Source organism: Geotrypetes seraphini, chromosome 13, assembly GCF_902459505.1.
Source record: "Geotrypetes seraphini chromosome 13, aGeoSer1.1, whole genome shotgun sequence".
NCBI lineage: Eukaryota > Metazoa > Chordata > Amphibia > Gymnophiona > Dermophiidae > Geotrypetes > Geotrypetes seraphini.
Window position 1 is genome coordinate 56,972,216 of NC_047096.1, and position 26,422 is coordinate 56,998,637.

The following is a 26,422-nucleotide window of genomic DNA, read 5'->3' on the forward strand; positions in this document are numbered from 1 at the left end:
GCTCTCCCATAGGAAAAGGCCCCTTTGATCATAATGTGGCTTGTATTATTTAATGTGTGCTAAATGACATTAACATTAAAGAAAGCCCTAAGTGCTGCTTGATCCAATACTTTGACTGACCTTTCCACAGTAGAATGAAAAAATGTGAATACAATCTAAATTCTGTTTGAATATTCATCCTGATCCCTACTCTCCTCCCCTTCTCAAAAAGCAGGTCCCTCCCTTTCCTCTCTCCACTGATCTCTTTCATCGGCACAGGATGCTGGGGTCTGGCAGCATTTTAAGAACAATGGGAGCAGTAGTGAAAGATGGGGAAACAAGGGCAGGGATCCCTCCTCCCTTTTTCTCCTCTTTCCACTGTTATGCTGCTGAGCTGGTCTCTGCCATGTTGTGGTTTTCAGAAGTAGCCTAGGAGAAACTCCCCACTATCCAAAATTAACAACAGCACTGTAAGAAAAAGAACATTCTTTGATTTGGACTAGCTGCTTCCTCTTCTGGTTCCTTTGATTTTCCTACCAGAGCTATATATGTATGAACTTTGCTTAACAAGGAAAAGGGATTGGGACTTATATACCGCCTTTTGTAAGAACATAAGAATAGTCTTACTGGTTCAAACCAATGGTCCATCTAGCCCAGTAGCCTGTTCTCACTGTGGTCAATCCAAGTTCAAGTATCTAGCAAAAACCCAAATAGTGCAACCCTAACCGCACTGATTTAAAACCCAAATAGTAGCAGCATTCCATGCCACCGATCCAGGGCAAGAAGTGGCTCCCCCATGTCTGTCTCAACAGCAAACTATGGACTTTTCCTCCAGGGAACCGAGGCCGGCAGAAAATCTAGTCCATTTCTGATTGTAGCATTGTCTAGTGGTAGGCTTCCTAGAAGCCTCTAAAATGTCCTGTACAGACTGAGAAAACTGTAGAGTGGCAGTTAAGTTGAGAGGTACCAAGCTGTCAGGTGTAGAGACTGCAGGTTGGGATGAAGGAGAGACCCCTGCCTCTGTGTAAGCAGAGAGGGAAAAATTAGAAACATAGAAATAGACGGCAGATAAGAGCCACAGCCCATCCAGTCTGCCCACCCTAATGACCCTCCCCTGCCTTTACCCTGTGAATAGATCCCACGTGTCGATCCCATTTGGCCTTAAAATCAGGCACGCTGCTGGCCTCAATCACCTGAAGTGGAAGACCATTCCAGCGATCAACCACCCTTTCAGTGAAAAAGAATTTCCTGGTGTCCCCACGCAGTTTCCCGCCTCTGATTTTCTACGGATGCCCTCTTGTTGCATCCGTGGAAAATCAGAGGCGGGGACACCAGGAAATTCTTTTTCACTGAAAGGGTGGTTGATCGCTGGAATGGTAGAAGTATTGGCTCCTTGCTGCTGAGTTGACGTAGAAGGGAGTACCAAGGTTGCCTGGGCCACCGAGGAGCTATCAGAATCATGGTGGCATGGTCCTGTTTGAGTTTGACAAGTGTCTTGGGTATGAGAGGGAATGGAGGGAACGCATAGAGAAACTGATTCACCCATTCCAGTAGAAAAGCATCTGCCTCCATTCAGTGAGGGGAGTATATCCTGGAGCAGAACTGAGGCTGTTTGTTGTTGTGGGGAGAGGTGAAGAGATCTATTTGAGGAGTCCCCCACTGAGAAAAAATATGATGAAGAGGCAAGGAATTGAGTGTCCATTCGTGAGGTTAGAGAAGACGCCAGACAGTTTTCTCTTCTTGAAAGTAGACAGCTTTCAGGAAGGTGTTGTGAAGGATTGCCCAATTCCAAACCTTCAGAGCTTCCTGGCAAAGAGGAAGAGATCCTGTTCCTCCCTGCTTGTTGACATAGTACATGGCGACTTGGTTGTCTGTCCGAATGAGGACTACCTGGTCGTGAATAAGATGCTGAAAAGCTTTGAGAGCATTGAAAATTGCTCTGAGTTCCAACAGATTGATGTGATACTGACGATCCGTGCTGGACCAATGGCCTTGAGTACGGAGACCATCGAGATGAGCCCCCCGAAGCGTAGGTCGAACAATCTGTCATGAGGACCTTCTGATGAGGGGGTGTTTGAAACAGTAAACCTCTGGAGAGATTGGAAGAGAGCATCCACCAGTGGAGAGACTGTCTCAACGAAGGAGTCACTTTGATGTGTTGAGAGAGTTGGTCGAAAGCCTGAGCCCACTGAGATGCCAGGGTTCACTGAGGGATTCTGAGGTGAAGTCTGGCAAAAGGAGTCATGTGAACTGTAGAAGCCATGTGACCTAGGAGAAACATCATATGTCTCGCTGACAGTTTAGTGAGGGATGACACTATGTGACAAAGGTGAATGAGAGCATCCTGACGCTGCTGAGGAAGGAATGCTATGAGTTGTATAGTGTCCAAGACAGCTCCGATTAACTGTAGAATTTGAGAGGGCTGTAGCTGGGACTTGGGAAAGTTGATTTTGAGCCCCAATCTTTAAAGGAAACAAATAGTCCGTTGGGTCGCTAGAATAACCCCTTGAGATGTTGAATCTTTGATGAGTCAGTCATCCAAGTATGGGAACACCTGTAGACCATGGTTCCGCTGATCTGCTGCTACTACAACTAGGCACTTGGTGAAGGCTCTTGGAGATGATGCCAGGCAGAAGGGTAGCACTCTGTATTGGAAATGCAGATTTCCCACCCAAAATCTGAAGAACAGTTGAGAGACTGGATGAATGAAAATCTAGAGAACATAACCAATCGTTCTGATCTAAAAGGGGATATAAGGATGCCAGAGACAACATGCAGAATTTTTCTTTGACTAAAAATTTGTTGAACTTCCGGCGGAAGCATGGGGCTGTGAGCAGGACGGGCTCGTGGCTCCGGTGCGCCCGCTGCAGAATCGATTGATAATCTGCACTGAGGATATCAGTTTCCGGTGTCGGCGTGTGGGGGAGTGCGGTCGGGCGTTCCTGCGGTGATCTCGCGGCTGTCGGGGGGATGGCCGCGCGTCAGGGAGCCACGGACCGTCAGCGCCGAAAGCAGCCAGATTCCAAGATGGCGGCGCACGTGGCATCGGCATCGCCGGAGTCGCCTGAAACTCCCAGCTCTTTGTGGGTCGCAGAGGTCACTGCTGAGGTGCAGGCCGCACTGGAGGGCACGCTGGGAGCTAAACTGCAGCGTATCCTCGACAAGCTAGACACATTGGACCAGAGGTTTGCAGCCCTGACCTCGGAGGTTCGGGAGACGCAGCAGAGGGTCAGTTCTGCGGAGGATGCAGTGCAGAGGATCTCGCAGGAGCAGGTGGACCACTCTACTTCTCTGGCGGTGCTCTGGGCCAAGGTGGAGGACCTGGAGAACAGGTCCCGCCGGAATAACCTGAGGTTCGTGGGCTTGCCTGAGTCTCTGGGGGACGCTGATTTGGGGGACTTCCTGCAGAGCTGGCTGCTGGAATCTTTGGCCCTTCCGCAACAATTGGGTCCCATCTATATTGAAAGGGCGCATCGTCTAGGGTCCCGGCGGGATAGAGTGGAGCGTCCGCGGGTGGTTATCTGCCGCCTGCTCAACTATCGCCACAAGATTGCAGTCCTGCGGGCGCTACGCCAGGGGAAGAAGCTGCTCTACAACAACAAACAGGTCCTCTGTTTCCAGGATTACTCAGCGGAGGTTTTGCAGGCTCGACGCAAATTTTCTCCCCTTTGTTCCAGTCTTGCCCGGCGCAATATTCCTTTCTCTCTTCAATACCCTGCACGGTTGCGGGTGTTGCACTCCGGCAGGCCGCACCATTTTGACACTCCAGAGGAGGCTCAGCGGTTTGTGGAGGAGCAGTTCCCGGAGGTGGCGCTGTGATCTTCCGCTGAGCTTCGATGGGAGAGTTGTCCCCGCTGGGAGTTGGATGCTGTGATCCTGGGCTTCAAGAGTGCTGCACTGTCTCCTTCGAGGGCCTTCCTCCATGGATGGGGGGGCTTTTGCTGATTTCCCCCATGTTGCCCCCTGTTTTTCACTTGTTGGGGTTTCTGCATTCTGAGTTTGTTTTTCTTTGCTGTGTGAGTGTGTGTGTGTGTGTGTGGGGGGGGGGGGTTGTGTGTTTGGTGTCCTGATGCATGTGGGTGGGGGTTGGAGGGGCAGTGGATGGTGGGGGGTGTGTTCTTTTGCGTGCAGGACGGGTCTGGGTCGGGTCTTGCGGTGTGGTTGTGGGGAGTTCAGTTTGATCGCCTGTAGGGGGGTGGGTGGGTGTTCTGTTTGCTTGTTGGATGCCTGGGGTGCGGGTGGAGGCAATTTTTGTCTGGGGATCCTGGTCTCAGGCTCGGTTCTTGTTTTTGGGGTGGAGCATGGCTTGTCAGTTACGGGGTGTGTCTGGGGGCTGAAGTGTTCTGTGGGGGGCCTGCAGTGGGCGTGCCTGCTTTCTGGAAGTGGCACCACTTAGGGTGCGGTATATGGTTTGGTGTGGGATACCGGGGGGGTGGGGGGGCGGGGGAGGGGGGGACAGGGGGGAGGGGGTGGGGGGATCGGGGGGGTATGGGGATCCTTTTGGGTTCGACAGGTAGGGGATTGGCTGTGTTTTTTGTGTGTGTGGTTAGAGGGGTGGTGGCTGGGATGCTCCTCTGGCCTTTTCAGATGGGATATTTTGTATCTGCTTTTGGTTCTTTTTTTAGTCTTTTCTGGAACCTAATTTGATATCTTGGAATGTGGGGGGGATACACTCACCGATTAAACGGTATAAAATTTTGCAAGCCTTGAATCGTAGGAGGGCCTCTATTGCTTTTCTCCAGGAGACCCGGTTGTCATCTGTGGAGCATGCTAAGCTCTGTTCTTGGTGGGTGGGTACACACTTGGAGGCTCCGGCTCTGGGGGGGAAGGGAGGGGTGGTGATACTTTTTCGCAAGGGCCTTCACCTCCAGACTCGCAAGGTGCTTCGGGATCCTGAAGGTCGGTACCTTATTGCTTCGGTCTCTCTCAACAATAAACCCTTATTGCTCTGTAATCTGTATGCTCCGAACAATCCCTCTGCCAAATTTTTTCAGAAGTTGCGAAACCTTTTGTTGCAGTTTGGGGATATTCCTTTGATTCTCGGGGGTGACTTCAACGAGGTCCCTGATCCGCGGCTAGATCGTTCTACTTCGGTGGGACGAGAGTCATTGAGGGCCTGTACTGGGGCTAGCATGCTTGCTTCCTCTTTGAATTTATTGGATGTTTGGAGGGTTCTTCACCCGGTGGAGCGGGATTATTCTCATCTGTCTCGCGCACATGGGACGCTTTCACGCATTGATCTTATTCTCCTTTCCAGGGATCTCCTTCCTATGGTTCGGGAGGCCATCTTGGGTCCGATTGAGATCTCGGATCATGCATGGGTGGGCTTGCGTTGGCTTTGGGGTGCGCCTCGGAGGGGAGGTGTTTCGTGGCGGTTCCCCTGTCATTTATATCGTAATACCCGCTTTCACGACTTTCTGTTGGCCAAATGGAGGGATTTTCAAACTACAAATCTGCAGCATCGAGAGGATCCCATCCTCTATTGGGAGGCTGCGAAGGCCGTGTTGCGTGGGGAAATCATGTCGTTTGTTGCCTTTGAGGCTAGAGCGCGTCATAGAGAGATTCTGGCCTGGGAGCATAGGGTTCGGATTCTGCGGCGCCGTTTTGCTCGCGCCGCCACTTTGGCGCTTAAGATGCAGCTTTTGGAGGCGCAACAGGCCTTGAACGAACTTCTGCATAGGGGGGCTCAGAGATCCCGGGAACATTATCATTTTCAGCTTTTCCGGTTTGCCAATAAAAGTAGCAGGATGTTGGCGCGTTTAGCTCGTTCCTCTCGTAGGTCTGCGGGGGTCACGGCTTTGCGCGATGCTCAGGGCACACTTCACCATAAGACTGAGGATCTTAGTCGGATTTTGCGGGACTTTTTCGCTGACTTGTATGCTTCGCCGGGCCCGGATGATCTTGCTGGGGAGGTCTATTTGGACAGCTTGGATTTGCCCCATCTCTCTCCTGCTGACGCGGCGTTGCTGGAGCGCCCGGTGGAGGCGGAGGAAGTGGCGTGGGTGATTCGTGCTAGCCCGTTGGGCAAGGCTCCAGGACCCGATGGTTACCGTGGTGAATTTTATAAGTTGCTGGTGGATGAGGTCGCTCCGTTGTTGTCTGAAATCTTTAATTTGAATGTGGCTAAGGGGTTTTTGCCCCGTTACTTGAATTCAGCTGAGATCATTGTTCTTCCTAAGCCGGGTAGGGACCCCACTATGCCGGACTCCTATAGACCCATTTCCCTGCTGAACTTTGAGACAAAATTGATGGCTAAGGTGTTGGCGAATCGCTTGGCCCGTGTGTTGCCTTCCTTAGTGTCGGACCAGCAGGTAGGGTTTGTGAGTGCTCGGCCGGTATCTAAGAACCTTCGTCGTATTTTGCTGGCACTGGAGAAGTCTGGAGTGGATGGCACCCCCGCTTTACTTGTGATTTTTGATGCCGAAAAGGCTTTTGACCGGGTGCGGTGGGGGTTCCTCTTTGCTACGCTGCGGGCATATGGTTTTGGCCCTTTTTTTCTTAACGCCCTTTTAGCGCTTTATAGTGATCCAGTGGCAAGGATTTCGGTGAATGGGGGCTTGTCGGAGCCCTTTTCTATTAATAGAGGGACCCGTCAGGGCTGTCCCCTGTCGCCGTTGTTGTTCGTGCTTTCCTTGGATCCCTTGATCAGGGAGCTGCAATCCAATGTAGATATTAGTGGTCTTTATCTGGGGGCCTCTCATTTTAAGATTGCGGCCTTCGCCGATGATCTTTTGGTCTTTCTGACTGACCCGCAGAATTCGTTATCTACTCTCTTGGAGAGTGTTCGGGAGTATGGGGATTTTTCCGGGTTCAACTTAAATTTAAAGAAATCGGAAGCGTTGGCCTCTGACGAAACTCTGCGGCGTTCTTGGAGGGGGGCCTTTCCCTTGCACTGGGCGGATTCCTCCTTTCGCTATTTGGGCGTTCAGCTGTCTATGGATGTTCGGGAGCTTTACCGGTTGAACGTCGCTCGTTTGCTCTCCACTACAGGTTCCGTGTTGGCCGCCTGGCGTAATCTGCCTCTTTCTTTGATGGGGAGGGTGCAACTTTTTCGGATGGTTTTATTCCCTAAGTGGCTTTATGTTTTACAGACTTTACCTTTGTTTCTCTTGCGTAAGGATATCCGGGCTCTCTCCTCCTTGTTGTCCCAGTTCTTTTGGGGAGGTCGGAGACCTAAGTTGCGGTGGCAGTTTCTGGTGGGCTCCTGGGGCCGGGGCGGTTTTGGGGTGCCGGATATTGCTCTTTATAATCAGGCGTGTCTTTTACGCCACGTAAGGGACTGGGTCATGGGTACTGCCCTTTATACTGATGTTTTCTTGGAGCGAGATTATTTTTATCCTTCTCATCTTCTCTCTCTATTGCATTCTCGATTGGCGGCTCTGCCGGTTTGCTATCGCCGTAGTGTTTTGTTTCGCCCCCTTTGGGAAGTGTGGCGACGGGTGCTGCCTTTTTGGCGGCAGGATCCTCATGTTAGTGTGCTCTTGCCTCTGACCGGTAATCTTTCCTTTCTTCCAGGGCTCCTTCCCTCTGTCTTCGGGCGCTGGCGAGCTCACGGGTTTGAGTTTCTTTTTCATATGATGCGGGATGATGGGACATTGCTCTCTTGCGATGAGTTGCTGCGTTGTGGTTTGCCTTCTTCGGGTCTTCTGTTTGCTCATTGTCAACTCCGGCATTATGTACAGTCCCTTCCGCGGAGTTCTCTTTCTTTGGATTTTGGAATTAATTTTCGCGCCTTTTTGGAGGGGGGGGAGGACTCTGTCTCGGGGATCTCGGTCTCCTTATATCATAAACAGCTTGGGGCTCTTGGGCCTCTGAGGGATTTTACCTTGGTGCTGAGGGCTTGGCAGAGGGATTTGGGGCGGGAGCTCGGGGTGGGTTTTTTGCTTCGGGCTGTTCGCCGTACTCCTATTTTGGTGTATAGTGCGGAGCTTCGAGAGTGCCACTTCAGGACCTTGTTGAGAGCGTATGCCTCCCAGAGCCGGGCCTACCATATGGGATGTGTTGATACCCAATACTGTCTCACCTGTCATGTGGAGGTGAACTCTTATTTTCATGGTCTCTGGGAGTGTGAGGGTATTCAAAGCTTTTGGGGGGCTATGGCTTCCTTTCTTCAGGGTCTCCTACAGGTTTCTGTTCCTGTCTCTGCATTCCATATGCTGTTCGCTCATTTCTCTCTGTTTTCTGTGTATACCTCTGCGGAAAAACTGTTTTTGAGCAAATGCTATATTTTGGGGAAAAAGTGTATATTGAATTTCTGGCTGGCGGAAGTCCCTCCCTCCTTCTGGTACTGGAGGAATAAATTACATGCTCTTCTGGAATGGGAGACCGCGCTGGCTTCTTCCTCCCGCCGACGGAGCAGAGACTTTGTTCATGTTTGGACTCCTTATTTGGACAGTTTGTCTCCCCGGGTTCGTAGTCGTATCTTGAATAGACTGCAGTTGTATTCCCTTTTACCTGTCTGAGCTGGGGGGTGGGGGGGTTTGGGGGGCTGGGGGGGTGTTGGGAGGGGGCTGCTTTTGGGGGGGCATAGGGGGGTGGGGTGTTTTGTAACCTGAGAGGACATAAGAGTCCAGTCCTCTTGGGGAGGGGAGCCCTGTTTTTTACGTATGACTTTGCTTGCTGTTTGTACCTGTTGTGGTTTGTTGCTTAATAAAAAACAGATTTCACCTAAAAAATTTGTTGAGTGCTCTGAGATCCAAGATAGGGTGCTGATCGCCAGTCTTCTTCGGAACTAGGAAGTAACAGGAGTAAAAACCCCTGCTCTGCTGTTCCAAGGGAACTTTGTCGATGGCACGGAGATGAAGCAGAGCTTGAGCTTCCTGAAGAAGAAGGGCAGTCTGCGATGGATTTGAAGGATACTCTCTTGGAGGAAGATCTGGTGGAATCTGAAGGAAACGAAGAGAGTATCCTTCCTTGAGGATAGACAGCACCCACAGGTCTGATGTAATCATCTCCCAGCAGTGGTAAAAATGATGGAGACGACCTCCAATGGGAAGGGGAGAGGACAGAGGCAGAACGATAGAGATTATGCTCTGTATTAGATGGTCAAAAAGGTTGAGAGGCCTTAGGTGCAGCAGGAGTCAGAGATTTTTGCTGCTCTTGTGGTTGTTTCTTAGGAGGCGCTCGTGTATACGTAGCTGCTCTCTGTTGAAAACGCCTCTGGTAATATGGAAGAGGCCAGAAGCCTTTGGAGGTAGAAGGCTTAGGCTTAGGACGAATGATGGAAGCAAACAATTTCTCATGTTCAGACAAGCATTTAGTAGCTGTCTTGATGGACTCATCATACAAAATTCATTGCCCTGGCAAGGGATGTTCGCCAGACGATCTTGAAGATTGAGGTCCATGTCTACAGTAGAGGTCTGCACGGGAACGGGGATCGCGGGGATCCCGCGGGTCCCGCGGGGATCCCGCGGGTTCCCCCCCTGGCCCACGGGACTCCCACGGGGACGCCCCCTGGCCCACGGGACTCCCACGGGGATGCCCCCCTGACCCACGGGACTCCCACGGGGACGCCCCCTTGCCCACGGGACTCCCACGGGGATGAAAACAACCTACCTAAATTCTGGCGATGCAAGTCTGGCGTCGCGTCGGGAAATAGCCATGTTGAGCAGTGAGCTCAGCACGTACACAGATGAAAGCCTTGCTTGCTGATTGGTCCGGCGGCCCCGCCCCACCGTGCCGCCGGACCAATCAGCAAGCAAGGCTTTCATCTGTGTACGTGCTGAGCTCACTGCTCAACATGGCTATTTCCCGACGCGGGCATTAGGCTGTTTTTTGTCATTTCGGGTGGGGGATGGTAGCGGCAGCAGCAGCCTGAAAAAGAAATCATCCTGGCCGGGTTCGGTGTCATGCTCCGGAGCTTCTACAGCCTTCCTATCTCCCTCTCCCTTCTACCTGCGGCTCTCTTCGGCAACTTAGCAGCAACGATCGACACAAGCTTCTGGCGTCGGGGCCTACCCTCTGCGAGTCCCGCTTGTTTCAACTTCCTTTTTCCACAAAGGTGGGACTCGTAGAGGGAAGGCCTCGATGTCGGCAGCTTGTCTTGATCACCGCTGCTGACGAGTTGCTTAAGAGAGCAGGGGGGTGTTGCCAGGTGCAGGTAGAAGGGAGAGGGCCAGATGCAGGACTCGTGGGTGAGGGAGGAGAAGAGAGAGGGGAGAGAAACAAAAGGAAATATTTCATACTGGGCTGGGCCGGAGTGGAGAGAGGGTGGAAAGATTCTGGCTACAGGGTGCATTAACAAAGGAAAAAGGGGGAAAGCTGAAAATGGAGATAGTGACACAAAGAAGAGAAAGGGTAAGCAGGACCTTCTGACTAAGGATAGAGATACAGAGGGGACATGAAGAGGAGGTGAAATAGAGACATAGAAGTAATGCTGAAAAAGTGTGTGTGGGGGGGGGAGATAAAGACATTGAAAGGGCAAATGGTGAATATGGGGTAAAGACAAGGACAGAGACAAATGAAGATTCTGAAAAAGTGGTGAGATAGGGATATAGGTGAGATGGACACAAAGAAGGGTGATGCTGGAAAATAGGTGGAATGGTAATTCTGACAGACACAGAAGGGAAATGCTGGATCAAGGAGAGATGGGGCTCAGGCTGGATGGAATGAGGAGAAATGCCTTGTTGGCCCGGAACTTCCTCTCCTACGTCAGAATTGACGTCAGGGAGCGGAATGCTGGTCAGCGCGACGCTTCTGCAGGGAAAGCTTGGGACAGCGGTGGCTTGGGGACTATTCCCCGATGGCGGTGGCAGCAAACCGAGTGGCTTGGGGGAGGGCACGGAGAAAGAAAGAAAGGGGGCAGACAGAGAGACAGAAAGAAGGGGGAACAGGGAGACAGAAAGAAAAAGTTGGGGGAGAGAATGAGGTCTGGAGGAGAGGAAACATACAGGAGGCTGAAAGAAAGGAAGAAAGATTGGATGCACAGTCAGAAGAAGAAAGTGCAACCAGAGACTCATGAAATCACCAAACAGCAAAGGTAGGAAAAATGATTTTATTTTCAATTTAGTGATCAAAATGTGTCTGTTTTGAGAATTTATATCTGTTGTCTATATTTTGCACTATGGCTCCCTTTTACTAAACCGCAATATTGTTTTTTAGCGCAGGGAGCCTATGAGCATTGAGAGCAGCGCGAGGCATTCAGCGTAACTCCCTGTGCTAAAACCTACTATTGTGGTTTAGTAAAAAGGGAGGGGGTGTATTTGTCTATTTTTGTATTTTGTTACCGAGGTGACATTGCATAGAGTCATCTGCCTTGGGAAATGTATATGGCAGATATCTTTGTTTTGTGTTCAAAAGAAAAGGAAATGCATTTCTGGTTTTATTTCTACAGTGTTGAAGTACTTGTTGGCCCTTGCTGTGACTGGTGGGGATCCCCAAGCACCGCCAGCAGAGGACCTCCTCTAGAGATGGTCAGAACTCCCCTCCACCAAGCGCAGCAGTCGCTGGCAGCATCCATGAGCCACTGAGGTGCCAGCATCTGTGACTCAGGGACGCTACTGCTGCCTGCCAAGCTTGGCAAAAGGGACCCCAGGCCAACTGCAAAGGAAGTCCTCAGCTGACAGTTTGTGGGTTCTCATCAGCTGAGTATTTATATTTTATATTTACATTAGAGGTTCTGGTAGAAACCCATTTACAAAGTATGTATTCTTCCCAATTAATATTTCCAAATTAATAGTCTCTTTGCTTATTTGTAAATGGGTCTCTACCAGAGCCTTTAATTCAGTAGCATAATTAAATAAAATAACTATTTCTGAAGTTTATAGGGAAGGATGGTGACGGAGGGGATTCCTCGCGGGGACGGGTGGGGACGGAGGGGATTCCTCGCGGGGACGGGTGGGGACGGAGGGGATTCCTCGCGGGGACGGGTGGGGACGGAGGGATTCCTCACGGGGACGGGTGGGGACGGAGGGATTCCTCACGGGGACGGGTGGGGATGGGTGGGATTTTGGCGGGGACGGGTGGGGACGGGTGGTATTTCTGTCCCCGCGCAACTCTCTAGTCTACAGTGCAGAGCCAGGCAAGCCGGCGCATTGCCACTGAGAATGCAGTGACCCTCGAGGAAAGTTCAAATACATCATAGGAAGACTGCAGGAGATGCATGCGGAGTTGAACAGAGTGGTAATCACATGCTGAAACCCTGGAAGACGGTGTTGAGGAATATATTTGAAATATTCAGGTAGTGTGTCAAGCAAATGCTTGAAATAAGAAATGAAAACAAAACTGTAATTCAAAACTCTAGTTGTCATAAGAGAATTTTGATACAGACGTCTACCAAACTTGTCCATGGAGGGACAGTGGCATAAACTTTGGCAGGATTGGTCCTTTTCAGGGAAGACTTCATGAGAAGGAACTGATGGGATAACTGAGATTTCTCGAAGCCCTTGCAGTGGACCATCCTGTAATGAGATTCCAGCTTTCCTAGTACAGCAGGAATGGAATAAGGTGTTTCAAGATTCCGCTTGAAAGTTTGAGAAAGAAGTCTATTAATGGGCAATTTAAGAGACTCCGCAGGAGGATGAGACATACCCATTTCCTCTAAATACTCTGTAGAGTATTTGGAATCAGAGTCCAAAGTAATATTGAGGTCCTTACTCATTTGACGTAGGAAAGAAGAAAAAGATATCTGCCTCAAGGAAGGTTGACCTCGAGGGGAAAGTGACCACGAGGTGCCTCGCAAGGCAGAGAATGAAGGTGAAGCTTCTCTGGAGTACTGATACCTGAGATCTGAATATGTAGGTATAGATGACTTACTGAGAGAATGGATAGAATCCCTCATAGGAGAAGAATTATAGGTGTAAGGCTCTGGAGGTGGTGTCTTTGACTTCGGAGTTGGAGGCCTCGAAGAGACTTGAGGCCTGGAGAAATGAGGCTTGTCTCGAGAAGAGGATCTGTGCCTCGATGGATGCCTTGACTGATGTGGAGAACTGTGCCTTGAACCAGGCAGGTCTTGCTGAGAGGAACGTCGAGGAGTCTTCACCCTATGCCTCGGAAAGGGCAACGCCTTATGTGAGGAAGGAGGGCTGGAACCTGGAGATCGAGATTGAGACACCAAAAGGCATTGAATTCCTTGTGTCGAGGTATCTCGAGGCACTGACAAGGACTGGACTCCTTGAGTAACGTGCTCATGCTCCAGACAAGACACTCGCAAAGACTCGACTCCTTGCATAGAGTGTGTAGAATCCTGTCGAAGCACCCCCAAGGACTCGACTCCTTGTATAGAGTGAGAAGATTCAGCTTGAGGCACAGCCAAGGACTCGACTCCATGTGATACTGCTAAGTGCTCAGACTGGACTGCAGGACGCAGAGTCGAGGCAGGAGTATGTTTGGCGAGCATATTTCAAAACTGACGATCCAAAATGGGCTGGATCATAGCCTCCAAATGTTACACTGAGACTTGAGGATCTGGTACATTTGGTGTGGCTATAGTCTCTGAGGAAGAATGTCTCTTTGACTTTGAGACATGTTTCTTGGGTAGCTTGATAACCACTGCTGGTGCCTGACCTGAGGGAGGCAGTGAGACAAGCGTCTCGTCAGGAGAAGACTTAGCAGATTTGCTCGAGGACGAGGACCTGCCGAATGAGGAGGGTTTGATTAAGGTCGAGGCCGAGGTCAAGGCAGAAGGCGGAACTCCGGTGAGAAGCTTGACCGGATTCAAGATCAAGGTCGAGATCGGGGAAAGTGGATCCATACCACCAAAGAGTTTTTCCACCTGAACTCGACGACGTTTGAGGGCTCAAGGTTAAAGGGTACATGACTCCAGATGATGGTCAGGCCCCATACACTGAACACACCACCTATGTGAGTCAGCGAGGGAGATCGTGCGCTGGCAACAGCTAAACTTCTTGAAGCCTGTGACCGGCCGGGACATAAACAAAAAAATAGCCTCAGCAAAATCGAAGCCCGCAGGCTGAGGCTGCGAGGCAGGCCCCGCCGTGACAAAAAGAAAAATTAAATTAAGTTAAAAAATAAAAAAATAAAACGCGCAAGAAAAGCACAGCGACCCTGTAAAGAAATAAAACATGAGCCACGGTGAGAGAAGACATGAAGTAGAACTGAGTCTAGTGCAGAGCATCGAAATAGGACTTACCAGCGCTGGTGCAAGCAACAGGTTGGAGTTGCTGCTCGTACCAGTGAAGCACTAGAGGTGCAATAGGAGAAGTGAAGGTGCATGTGTGGCAGAAGGAGGAGTGGGAAACAGCAGGGGAGAGCAGAGAGGAAGAGGGTTGCTGGCGCCCCCACCAAGATAACGCCTGGGGTGGACTGCCTCCTTCACTTACTACGTTACTGCCCATAGCATACCGCCCTCCAGCCGACTCCCTATTCCTCAGTCGGGTTCCTGGGTTCCTGAAGAAGGGCTCCTCCCCGAAACCAGCGCGGTTGAACCTGTTTGCCTGGCTCGCTTCAATTTTGCGCTTCAGCGATGTCATTTTTCAGCTAAGTTTATTAACTTTTTGATTTTCATTTTTCTTTTTCATTTTGATTTATTTTGATTTATTTTTGTTGGGGTCTTGGCTGGCAAGGTTCGTTTAGGGGTCGCTCAGGTTTCACCTGTTAACTCACCTGTTTTGATTTATTGGTTTAGATTGGTGGATATTTTCACTTTTATTTACAGCACACTCAGGGTGCTCAATGATGGTGTGCGGGTGGGGGTATATTACCTCTACCTAATTCGTGAAGTGTTGGAGCCTGACTCCTATCGCTGCTTGTTCATGAGAGCACCCTTTAATCTGGTATTATCCATGATAGTTTGTACGCGGTTTGCGTGGTGTGCACAGTCTTGGTCCTGAGCGCCCCCTTAGTGAACCCTGGTGTGACTATCTCTGCCTTTTTTGTTGTAACTAGTTTAGGTTTTTGGCAGTTTTTTGGAGTGTATTTTGTGTTTGCATAGCATAATGATAGCATTATCACCTGTTTAGTGCAAAATTAGTAGCTGATTTTAAGGGGAAAATGGAATTCATTGACTTTGAGCAACCCCAGGGTGGGCCTTAAATGTACATAAAATATTTTGTGATCAAGCACATACAAATTCATGGGAAAAATGTTCAATTAGCAGAGTTTCTCCAACTTTAGGTTTTTCTGGACAACCCCACCAGCACCTTTATAAACCCAATATCAGATAAGTGTAAGTTCACTTTAATTTAAAGCAGTGTTTGAGTTTTGCTGTGGTCTTTTTATCAATGTATCATTGCTGAGTGTGAAAACATAAAAATTATAGCTATAATACCAAGAAATTTGCTCCATTAAGCAAAAGTACAGCAATAACAAATCTTAAGAAAAATGGAGCTTTATGTCATCAGTGGTTTTGAGTGACCCCCCAGGATGGGCTTTTAAAAGTTTGTTAAAATTATTTTCTGATCAAGCACAATCAGATTAATGGGAAAAACTTCAATTTGCATGGTTTTTCCAACTTTAGGTTGGTTTTTCTGTACAACCCTAATGTGGGATATGTAGATTTGTTAGAGCTCTGCTGACCTCTAGTGTACAATCCCCACCAAAGCAGGTTTGATAGACCAGTGCAAAATACAGTAAAACCTTGGATTGCAAGTAACTTAGTATGCAAGTGTTTTGCTTGTTTTGTAAGACAAGCAAAACATTTTATTAAATTTTAACTTGATAAAAAGCAAGGTCTTGCAATACAAGTACATATAGTATTTTGTATTAAAGCTTTTGGGTTGTGAAACAAATCATCTGAGTTTCCATTATTTCTTATGGGGAAATTCTCTTTGATATACAATTGTTTTGGATTACAAGCATGATTTCAGAACGAATTATGCTCACAAACCAAGGTTTTACTGTATAGGCCTAGATACAGGCCCCCTGATATTCAGTGCTATTTAACTGGTCAAAAACAGCCACTGACTGCTTAGTTTTAACTAACTAACTGCAAATATTCAGCGGGAGGAGATAATCAGTTATCTCCACTGAATATTCTCAGTTAGCACATAGGGGCTGATTCTGGAAGTGGCACTTGCTGTGGCAAGCACCTACAAAACAGGCGCCTGCCGCATATCAATTACTGACAGGTGCCATTTCCAATTCCGGGAACAAGTGGACTGGAAATGAAGATTGGCATCTACTACTGACCCCCAGGGCAGTACGAAGAAATTGATGGAGAAATGACTGATGAGATTAAAAGCAACTGCAAGGGAGGCAACGCAGTTATCATGGCTGACTTCAACTATTTGGGGATAGACTGGAACCTAGGCACCTCCGGCTGCGTTAGGGAGACCAAGTTCCTGGATGCTGTAGACAATTGTTTCCTGGAACAACTTGTAAAAGAAAATACAAGAGGAAATGCAATTCTGGACTTAATTATACATGGACTGCGAGGACCGGCACAAGGTGTAGAAGTAGAAGGGACGCTGGGAAGCAGCGATCACAATATGATCCGCTTCGACTTGGATGCAGGGGAGAAACATTGGTCCAGAATGACGGCCACTGCGATGAACTTCCGAAAAGGGAATTACGAAGGGATGAGACTCATGGTGGGGAAGAAGATTAAGAAGAGGATATGCACTGTAAAAATGCTAGAGCAAGCTTGGTCCCTTTTTAAGGAAGTGTAGAACAAGAGAACAGATTAACCAGTATTAACAAGATCCCCCAAAAAAGCTAATCTACCGAAAACTATAAACCATTAAATATAATGGTAGTTTTACAAATGAAGGAAAGATCTCAGAGTTGCCACTCCCAGGATAATATTATTATTGTCCAAGAGGAAATTGTGGCTTGTGGTATCTTTCATTGATCAACCTTCATTGTTAATTTATAGTAATTGAATTATTCTTTAAATCCACTTTAAAAATTGTTAATTATTAAATATTACCACTCTTAAACTATTTACTTATATTCTTTAAGGAGTATTTATCCTATATATTTTTTTCTTGGTTTTATTCTTAATTTTTGTGCAAAAATGCAAGTATTTCCTAAAGTGACTAGTGCAAATCTAGCTTATTTATCTAAATATGCTGTGCAAAATAGCAAAATAGCAAGGATAGAACATCATGAAAGAGGTCTTAAGACTGGCACTTATCTGTTAAACATGATGTATCAGAAAAACGGCACATTCTTCTGGCCGTAGGAAACCCGTGTATCCCAACCAACGGGAACCAGTTTCGCCGCGCTTGAGAAGCTTCCTCAGGGTAATATAAGGCAAACGGGCTAAGAGCAGCTCTCGGAAATCCGCGTTTTAAGCCAAAACTCGCGGGCTAAATTTTGCTGCTCCTTCCCTTGCAACGTCACAACCCGCTCTGGCGCCATTACCGCGTATCAAAAAAGGATCCAAGAGGAAAAAGAACAAAGAACCGGTGTGGCTCACTGTAGAGGTGAAAGAAGCGATCAGAGACAAGAAAACTTTTTTTAAGGAATGGAAAAGGTAAAAAACGGATGAAAACTGGAATAAGCACAAACAACATCAACACAGTTGCTATAAGGCGGTAAACGGGGCCAAAAGACACTATGAGGAAAAAATAGCCAAGGAGGCAAAAAACGTCAAGCTGTTCTTTCAATATATTAAGGGGAAACGACCCGCGAAGGAAGCGGTGGGACCGTTGGATGACCATGTAATAAAGGGAGTGCTAGAGGACAAAGAAATCGCAGACAAACTGACCACATTTTTTGCATTTGTATTTACCGAAGAGGATATACACAGCATACCGGAACCCATCAGGCTATATGCTGGAAATGAAGACGGGAAACTGACAAGATTGATGGTCAGTCTAGAAGAGGTATTCAGGGAGATTGATAGGCTTAAGTGCAATAAATCCCTGGGACTGGATGGTATCCATCCGAGGGTCATCAAGGACCTGAAAGGGACTATAGCTAAACTGCTTCAACTAATAGCCAATCTGTCAATCAAATTGGGAAAGATTCTGGACAACTGGAAAGTGGCGAATGTTACGCCGATCTTCAAAAAAGGTTCGAGGGGAGATCCAGGAAACTACAAACTGGTGAGTCTGACCTCGGTACCGGGAAAGATGATAGAGGCGCTGATAAAGGACTGCATCATTGATCACCTTGACGGACACGGTTTAATGAGGACCAGCCAGCATGGTTTCAGCAAAGGCAGATTTTGCCTGACAAACTTGCTGCACATCTTCGAGGGAGTATACAGGCGGATAGACAAGGGTGACCCGGTCGACATAGTATATCTGGATTTTCAGAAGGCGTTCAACAAGGTGGATTATTTTGGTTTTGTGGTTGATCTGTTTCTCTCTAATGAAGAGCCTGGAAAAAGATGTATTGGGGGGGGGGGAGGTGAAGGGAAGGGAAGAGAATTTTTATCCAACTGCAATGAAATTGAGAATAATTTTTCTTCTGGGTGGTGGTGAAACTTGACAGTTTCCTTCTGCTCTTTTGCGCTTCCAGCTCAGTCAGAATTAGAACTGGGTTCTGGAACCATGTCTTCATTCACAGCTACCGAGAGATTTTCCCTAATTTTATATTCCACCCCCCACCCCCACAAACCTAGTCTGGACATTGCAGCATTAGTTCTAGGTCAGAGGCTAGGTACTAAGCTATATTCTGTGAACCTTCAAAAGAGTTTCGACACAGTCCCTGGTTTTGACACAGTCCCTGGAATATCTTGGGGTCTTATTCAACATGGCGGAAGGCAAAGTCTTTCTTTCAGAAGCATGCAAAATGAAGCTTCATGGTCAGATTCCTGACCTGTTGAGCAAGCCAGAACCTACTGCGTGAATTGACTTTTAAGTCCTTGGGTTGATGGAGGCCACAATAGAGGTGGTGCCTTGGGCAAAGGCACATATGCACACCTCCAGGACATCTTGTTGTCTTGCTGGTTTTCTCAGAGAGACTCCATACAAATTCCACTCCCTTGGACAGAAGCAGCCAAGCACAGCATGTGCTGGTGGCTCTGTCCACAGTCTCTGATGAAGGGGATCCTGCTTCAGATCAACTCCTGGGTTATCCATGACATATGCCAGCTTGTTCAACTTGGGGGCTCATTGCAACAGTCACCCAGTTCAAGGCCAATGGACTCTGTCATAGCAAAAGTGGTCTATCGACAGGCTGGAACTATGAGCAGTTTGTCTAGTACTGCTCTGACTGCAGTCTTTGCTGGAGGACAAAGTAGTCAGAGTCTTCTCTGACAATGCCACAGCAGTGGCTTTGGTCAACAGGCAGGGAGACACCAGGACCACTCTGCTCTGATAGGAGGCAAAAGAATTGTTCGGTTGGGCAGAAATACACCTGCAGGCAATCTCTGCAGTGCACGTGGCCAGAATGAACAATGTTCAAGCGAATTATCTCAGCAGATCCATGAGCGTGGATGTTGTCCCTGAAAGCGTTCCAGGCCATTCTGATGTTTGACCTCATAGCGACAGCAAAGCACAAAAACATAGATTGGTTTTTCAGTTAAAGATACGAACCCAGAAATGCAGGGCTAGATGCCCTAGTTCAACCATGGCCAGAGACTGGGCTACTGTACTTGATTCCCTCGACCCATGATAGGTCGAGTGATCCACCGCATAGCTCATCACATGGGAACTGACTGTAGTTCTTGTAGCTCCAGATTGGTCCAGGAGTCCGTGGTACGCGGATCTCATCCAACTGCTAAAGGAGCAACGTCTCAGACTCAAAGTACATCTAGACTTACTCTTGCAGGGGGCCAAATGTCCTAGAAGATTCGGGATGTTTTGGTCTTACTGCATGGCTCTTGAGCGTGCAATGTTAGTCCAAAAAGGATACTCAGAAGTAGTCATTCCTACTCTACTTAGAGCCAAAAAGCTGATGACGGTTTCAGTGTATGCTAAGGCCTAGAAGACGTTTCAGCATTGGTACAGCCCAAAGGTGATTTTCAGGGAGGCTTTTCAAAACCTGGACAAAGTGCCAGGTTTTGAAAAGCCATCCGGGGAAATCTGGACATCTGGTAACCCTAAGGGCAGGCACTACAACTCCCACACTACTTAGGGATGTGCATTCCAAATTAGGACTGACCAAACAGTTTTCAGCCTGGAACTGGGTAACTTAGCTTCTCTGCAATGTGGACAATCCAGGACTAGATTAACCTCTTCAGATGACTTCAGGTGATCAGGTAGCAACCCTATTTCAAATCTTTTCTGATGCCCCTGCAGCAGGCAGGATTTTAGGATATCCATAGTGAAGGCATGATAAATGTACATGCACTGGAGTTACAATATTCACAAATTTATGACCTGTGTATTCATTGTGGATATTCTGAAAACCTGACTGGGTATGGGGTCATAAGAACATAAGAATAGCCTTACTGGGTCAGACCAATGGTCCATCAAGCCCAATAGCCCATTCTCATGGTGGCCAATCCAGGTCATTAGTACCTGTCCAAAACCCAAGGAGTAGCAATATTCCATGTTACCAATACAGGAAAGGTTTGAAAAACTGCTCTATGGTGTGTCTCACGTACGTAGCTGTTCTGCAGGGTCTATGAATCCATTACTACACCAGGGGGCAGCATCAGCCCTAAGATTTGGAACATCAAGGAAGGTAGTAAGACATCAATGGAGAGCAAAGGACCAAAAGAGGCAGCTTTTGTAAATCAGTCTTTCCTCCTCTTTTTAGCAGAGTGAAGTTGATTTACTATAAGCAAAGATATCAAGTTACCCAGTTCCATGCTGGAGATTTGGGGACGGTTCTGGATTTCTGACCACCCCATCAGGGTGCATTATAGCACTTGCAGCATTGATTTCAATGAGCAGCATCAGACACTACAAATCTCACACTGTTTTGGGATGCGAGTTCAAAACCAGGGCTGCTTCAAAATCTCCAGCCTGGAACTGGGTTACTTCACATCTCTGTATGGGGCAGGCACAAAGGGGGAAATTCTATAACCAGTGCCTAAATTTAGGCATTGATAGGCACCCTGCTGATGCCTAAGTAAATGAAAAAGGAAGTCAGGGTTGACGTGCCTACTGATGCCTAAATAAAAGGTGGCTGAAATGGCCACTAGAATTGAGGCTAGGTAGCCACTTTAGGCTGCGGAATGCCACAGAAAGCGTGGCCAATACCCAAAGTGGCATCGGGTGATCTAAAGCAGCTACTCAGCTGTGAATCATGCCAAGATAGGCGGCTGAAATGTAGGCCTGGAAAACTATATTTCAGCCACCTATCATAGGGGGTGCGGCAGCAGTCCACCCCATGTGCCATGTTGGTGGGGGCGCCAGTACCTCTCCTCCTTTCTGCCCCACCTCTTCCCATTCCTCCCCTCACCATGTGTGTTCCCCCTTCCCTTCCCCCATGCCTCTAGTTGTTCCCCGGAATGAGCAACAACTTTAATGTACTCCTTGAGACTGCATCATCTCTCCCGCTGATATCACTTCTGGGTGCCATACTTAGAAAATGATGTCAGCGGGAGAGATGACGGGGTTGCGAGGAGCACGTTGAAGTTCATGTTGTTTGTGGTGGTGAACAACTAAAGGTATGGGGGAAGGGAAGGGGGCGTGCGTGTGGCAGTGAGGATCGGAGGAGCGGGGAAGGGGGCCAAAGATGAGGGCAGGGGAGGGGCGCCACTGTCCTGGGCACCTCTCACCTTTGCCACTGTGGGCCCCTTTTATCAAGCAGCAACAGAGCGTTTTAGCACTGGCTGGTAAGGTAAATGCTCCAATGCTCATTCAATTCCTATGAGAGACAACTGGCCCTGTCGCGCCCTCAAAACAGAATCAGCCCGCAGGCACACCTACTTGCATTTCATTCCTAAACTATGGAGCCCTTTCCCCCATATTTTAAAGCACAAGATGGTCTATGGAGCTTCAGAAAGACCGTGAAAACTTTCCTTTTTATGAATCCAGGTCCTCAAACATCCTCCGGTTATGCTAATCATTTAGATCCTTATTAAACCAACATATGAGTTGTGCCTGCAATACTCTTTTGCCAAATTATATACTTATCTTGTCTTCCCTGACCTATACTGTGCATTTACTGTAACTCTTGGTGTTTGTATTACTTGTTAGCAAATTATTAAGTGCCCAGCTGCTCAAGCATCTTACTGTTACTGCAACAGATTCATGCATCAAGGAGCATTTCCAACACTTAATAGACACGTGTTTTCCTGTTCATCAATTACACAGTTTAGGCTCTCTTCTACACCTATGTCTGAAAAGACAATCCAGTTACCTTCCCAGCTGATGTAAAAACACAGACAACTGAATCTTTGGGAAGGTTGTGCCAAAAGCAGATCGAAATGGAAGGCTCTATTTGTGATTTATAAACAGTTGTACAGAATATTGTCCCTTTTATACTCTAATAAAAAAGATTTAAATATAAAATTATAAGTGTTTAAGGCTTCTGCAAATAAAGAAAGAGTCCACGGGGGAACAGGATCAGAGTTCACAGGGATGGGGTGGAGAGGGGGACAAACTTTGTCCCCTTGTCATTCTCTAGTCCTGAGAACCACCCAAGCTTAAATAACTTGGCGTTCTGAGCTGAATGAGGGGACGAAAGATGAGAATGTATATATATTTTTTATTGCAACTGTATTGTTGGTTGTACACCACTTTGGATTTTTCCTTGAAGCAGGTAAGTGGTATAGAAGTATCTTATAAATATATTAAACAAAGAACCATCATAGCATAATTTTATCCGAGGCTAGGTAAATTTTAAATAAATGGTTTTGGTAACTGCCCTCATTATGTATGTATGTATGTATGTATGTATGAAACAAAGTTTAAGATTTAATATATAAAAGAATGATATCCAATTTTGTATTTGTATAGGTTTGTTTTGGGAAGAGTGGTGTTTGTTGGGGGTGATCATAAATGTATCAAATTCATACTTAATGGAGATGGATTCCATGGTGCCTGAATAGTTACAATATAATTTGCCAGTTAACAACTGTGTTTGTCTGTCCAAGTTAGATTATAAGCTCTTCTGAGTAGGGACCATCTATTAAATGTCAAAATGTACAGCACTGCACACACCTTTCAGCGCTATATAAGTGATAAATAGTAGTAGTAGTAGAACAGAAATATCTATAACAATATAAGTAACATCTATTTCACTTAGATAAAAAGGCAGAGGCTTTGAAAAATCAGCATAGCCAAAGCTTTAGAAAAAATCTGATTTGTTTTTGAGACTTAAACCATCTCTGACTTGCATTGTAACTATGGCCTCCCCTTCCACCTGGACATTCCTCTGAGGACATTTTCCCGCTGGGAGCAGACGAGGGGAAACCTCCACCTGTCAGCCCTGACTAGGCAATCCAGCCCACATCCTCCAGTTTCTGGTATTCTGGCCTCCCTCAGGACCCTAGTATGTTGACCTTCATAGAGGTCACACACAGACATGAATTACATATGTTGGAAAACCTTCCATTGTTGTTGAATTGTGATGCCAGGTTCCTTTGCACTTTCTCTTTGGACAAGTTTAAGATTTATTGTGTAACTGGGCTTTGGAGTGAAGAGGGGAGGAGGGGGATTCTAAATTGCTCCATATGGCAAAAAACACAGATTGTACATGGCCACCCAAAAGATTGAGAAAAAGGAAAGTAGAGATAGGGAAATGAAATATCATTAAAAGAAAACCTCTTGGTTCTCTGTGGTTCACATGTTAAAAAAAACAACCACCCCTTTTCAATTGCTGTGGCTCATCATTCTGGTCATTTTTCTGCTACTATTTGCCTCTCTACCCAAGCTCATGACAGAAAGAGGCGCTTCATCTACTTGACCTTTTTGACTGTCAAAAGAACTATATTGCATCACTGGACACAGGCTGGGGACATCCCCCAAGAGAGCTGGCTGAGACAGATGTCTGAATTGGCCCGTTTTGAGCTCTGCTATTACAAGCACTCGTTTAATCCTGAGGTGTTGGCATATCTGGCACTATGGAAAGTGTTTCTGCAGTTACCTTTGGTCGCACGGTACAGGGGTGGGATCGGGGGGGGGGGAGTGAATGGGGTGTGTGTTTTTGATTGTGGGGTGTCTGTATGTTTGGCTGGAGGGTTGATTGGGATGTTTGTGTGCTTTGTACAACCAAAAATGTAAAGGGTCGGCTGGGTGACAGGGAATGTCCTTTTCATCTCCACTTTCCACCATAGGGGGATTGTGGGGCCTGTTGTCTTTTTTCTACCTTTTATGTGGTACTGGGGATGCCCCTCTACTACCTCTTTGTTCTAGCTATCTTCGTGCCTTAGCTCGCTGGGGGGTATCGGTCTCTTTTGTTGCTTTGTTGCTCCGTGCTACCTGTCTTACTCCGGTACCTACAGCAGAGAGTGTATTTTTATTGTATTTTTTACTGCTTATATGTATTTGAGCCTCTGGCTTTTCTGTTCTTCATGTTGCCCTGTTGTTGTACCCTTTCTAATAAAAATGATTACAAAAAAAAAAAAAAAGAAAGAAAGAGGAAAGTGGATGGGAGGAAAAGCCACATGCTTGAAGAAGGCATTTCTCTGTTTTACTACTTGGGATCTAGCTAGATACTTGGGACCATGGTTGGTCACTGTTGGAAATAGGATACTGGGCTTGATGGACCTTAGGTTTGTCCCAGGATGGCAACTCCTATTCTTGTTTCTCAGCAGATGAAGAAAATGCATTTGGAAATGCTTACCTCCTTCAGGATATACACAGTAAAAGGTTTGAAGATAGGCTGGTGGGGTAGATGTCATTGACACATGCAGGTCAACAGTGTCACAGCCTCTCATGGGAAGATAGTTGGTGGCTCTCCTTCAGTTCATTTGGATCCAAAATGGCTCGAGCTTATAAATTAATAAAGACCACTGCCCTAAGGGCACTGGAAATGGCACCAAAAATTGGACTCTTACGAGCCCTGTCTTTTATAATCCAAACAAATGACAAAGAAGGGAGATGTGTTATACAACCAATATGAGACCTTTATTGTGAAAATGTCCTAACAAGGATACAAGTTTCAGCATCAACTATGCCTTCATCAGGGGACATTGAGAAGTAAACTCCTGTGCATATATGGATCGAGGACACAGCAGTGCTGCAGACTAGAGGTCTGCACAGGAACGGGGATCGTGGGAATCCCGTGGTTCCCGCGGGAATCCCACCTAACCCATGGGACTCCCAAAGGGACCCGCCTCTGGCCCATGGGACTCCCACGGGGACCCCCCTCTAGCAAACGGGACTCCCACAGGGATGGAAGGCTTTGGAAGCAGGGTTCGTCCATATAATATAATGGACACGTCAGCCTTAGTAAAAGAGGAGATTTATAAGTTAATTACCTGAACAGAAAACAAAAAAAGGGTTCCACCAAAGAGATTCCACAAGGAAAACAGCAGCGCAAACACAAAAGAAACTGTGGAATTGATGATCCTGTCAGAAGTAATTACTGCTTTTTATGGGGACGGGCGGGGATGAAGGTAATTCCTTGCGAAGATGGGTGGGGATGGAGAGGATCCTGACGGGGACGGGTGGGGATGGAGAGGATCCTGGTGGGGACGGAGAGGATCCTGACGGGGATGGGCGGGGATGGGTGGGATTTCTGTCCCCGTGCAACTCTCTACTGCAGACTAAGTTCGTCGGCATGCACAAACTTTTGTTTGCTTCCTCTCACAAAGCAAGCACTCTCTGTTCTGTTTTATAATCCAAAGTCAGTTTCGAGTAGGGTAACAGCACAGATCTACTTGTAACCAGGTAGGTCCTGACTGTGAACTAAGCAAAAGCTCTAACTGTTAACAAAATACTGCTCATATATTAGATCACGTAATCTCCTTTGTTGATAAGATACCACTGGCTTCCAGTAAAATATCAGATTCAATTTGAAGTTATGTCTCTGACTTTCCAGGCCTTACATTCTGGAACCCCACAATATCTTGTTTCCTTAACCATACCGGGACGGTACTTGGAGAGACCTCCCAGGAAAGAGACTTGGGAGTTCTGATCGACAAGTCGATGAAGCTGTCTGTACAATGTGCAGCGGTGGCAAAAAGTGTGAACAGAATGCTAGGAATGATTAAGAAGGGGATCACGAACAGATTGGAGAGGTTTATCATGCCGCTGTACTGGGCCATGGTGTGCCTTCACCTGGAGTACTACATCCAGCACTGGTCACTGTACATGAAGAAGGACACGGTACTACTCGAAAGGGTCCAGAGAAGAGTGACTAAAATGGTTAAGGGGCTGGAGGAGTTGCCATACAATGAGAGACTGGAGAAACTGGGCCTCTTCTCCCTTGAAAAGAGGAGACTGAGAGGGGACTTGATCTAAACGTTCAAACTACCGAAGGGAATAGACTTAGTAGATAAAGACAGACTGTTCACCCTCTCCAAGGTAGGGAGAACGATTTGATAAAAACTGGATGGACTTGTGCAATAGTCCAGTTTTTCCTTACAATCTTTGCCACTGCATTGCCATGAGCTGAATTTCTAAGGACACAAGTTTGTACATTTGTGTCATGTTCTTGCCTGTTTATGTTGACATCCAACAACATGATAGAAACATTTAAATAATAATAATAATAATAACAACTTTATTTTTGTATACCGCAGTACCATAAC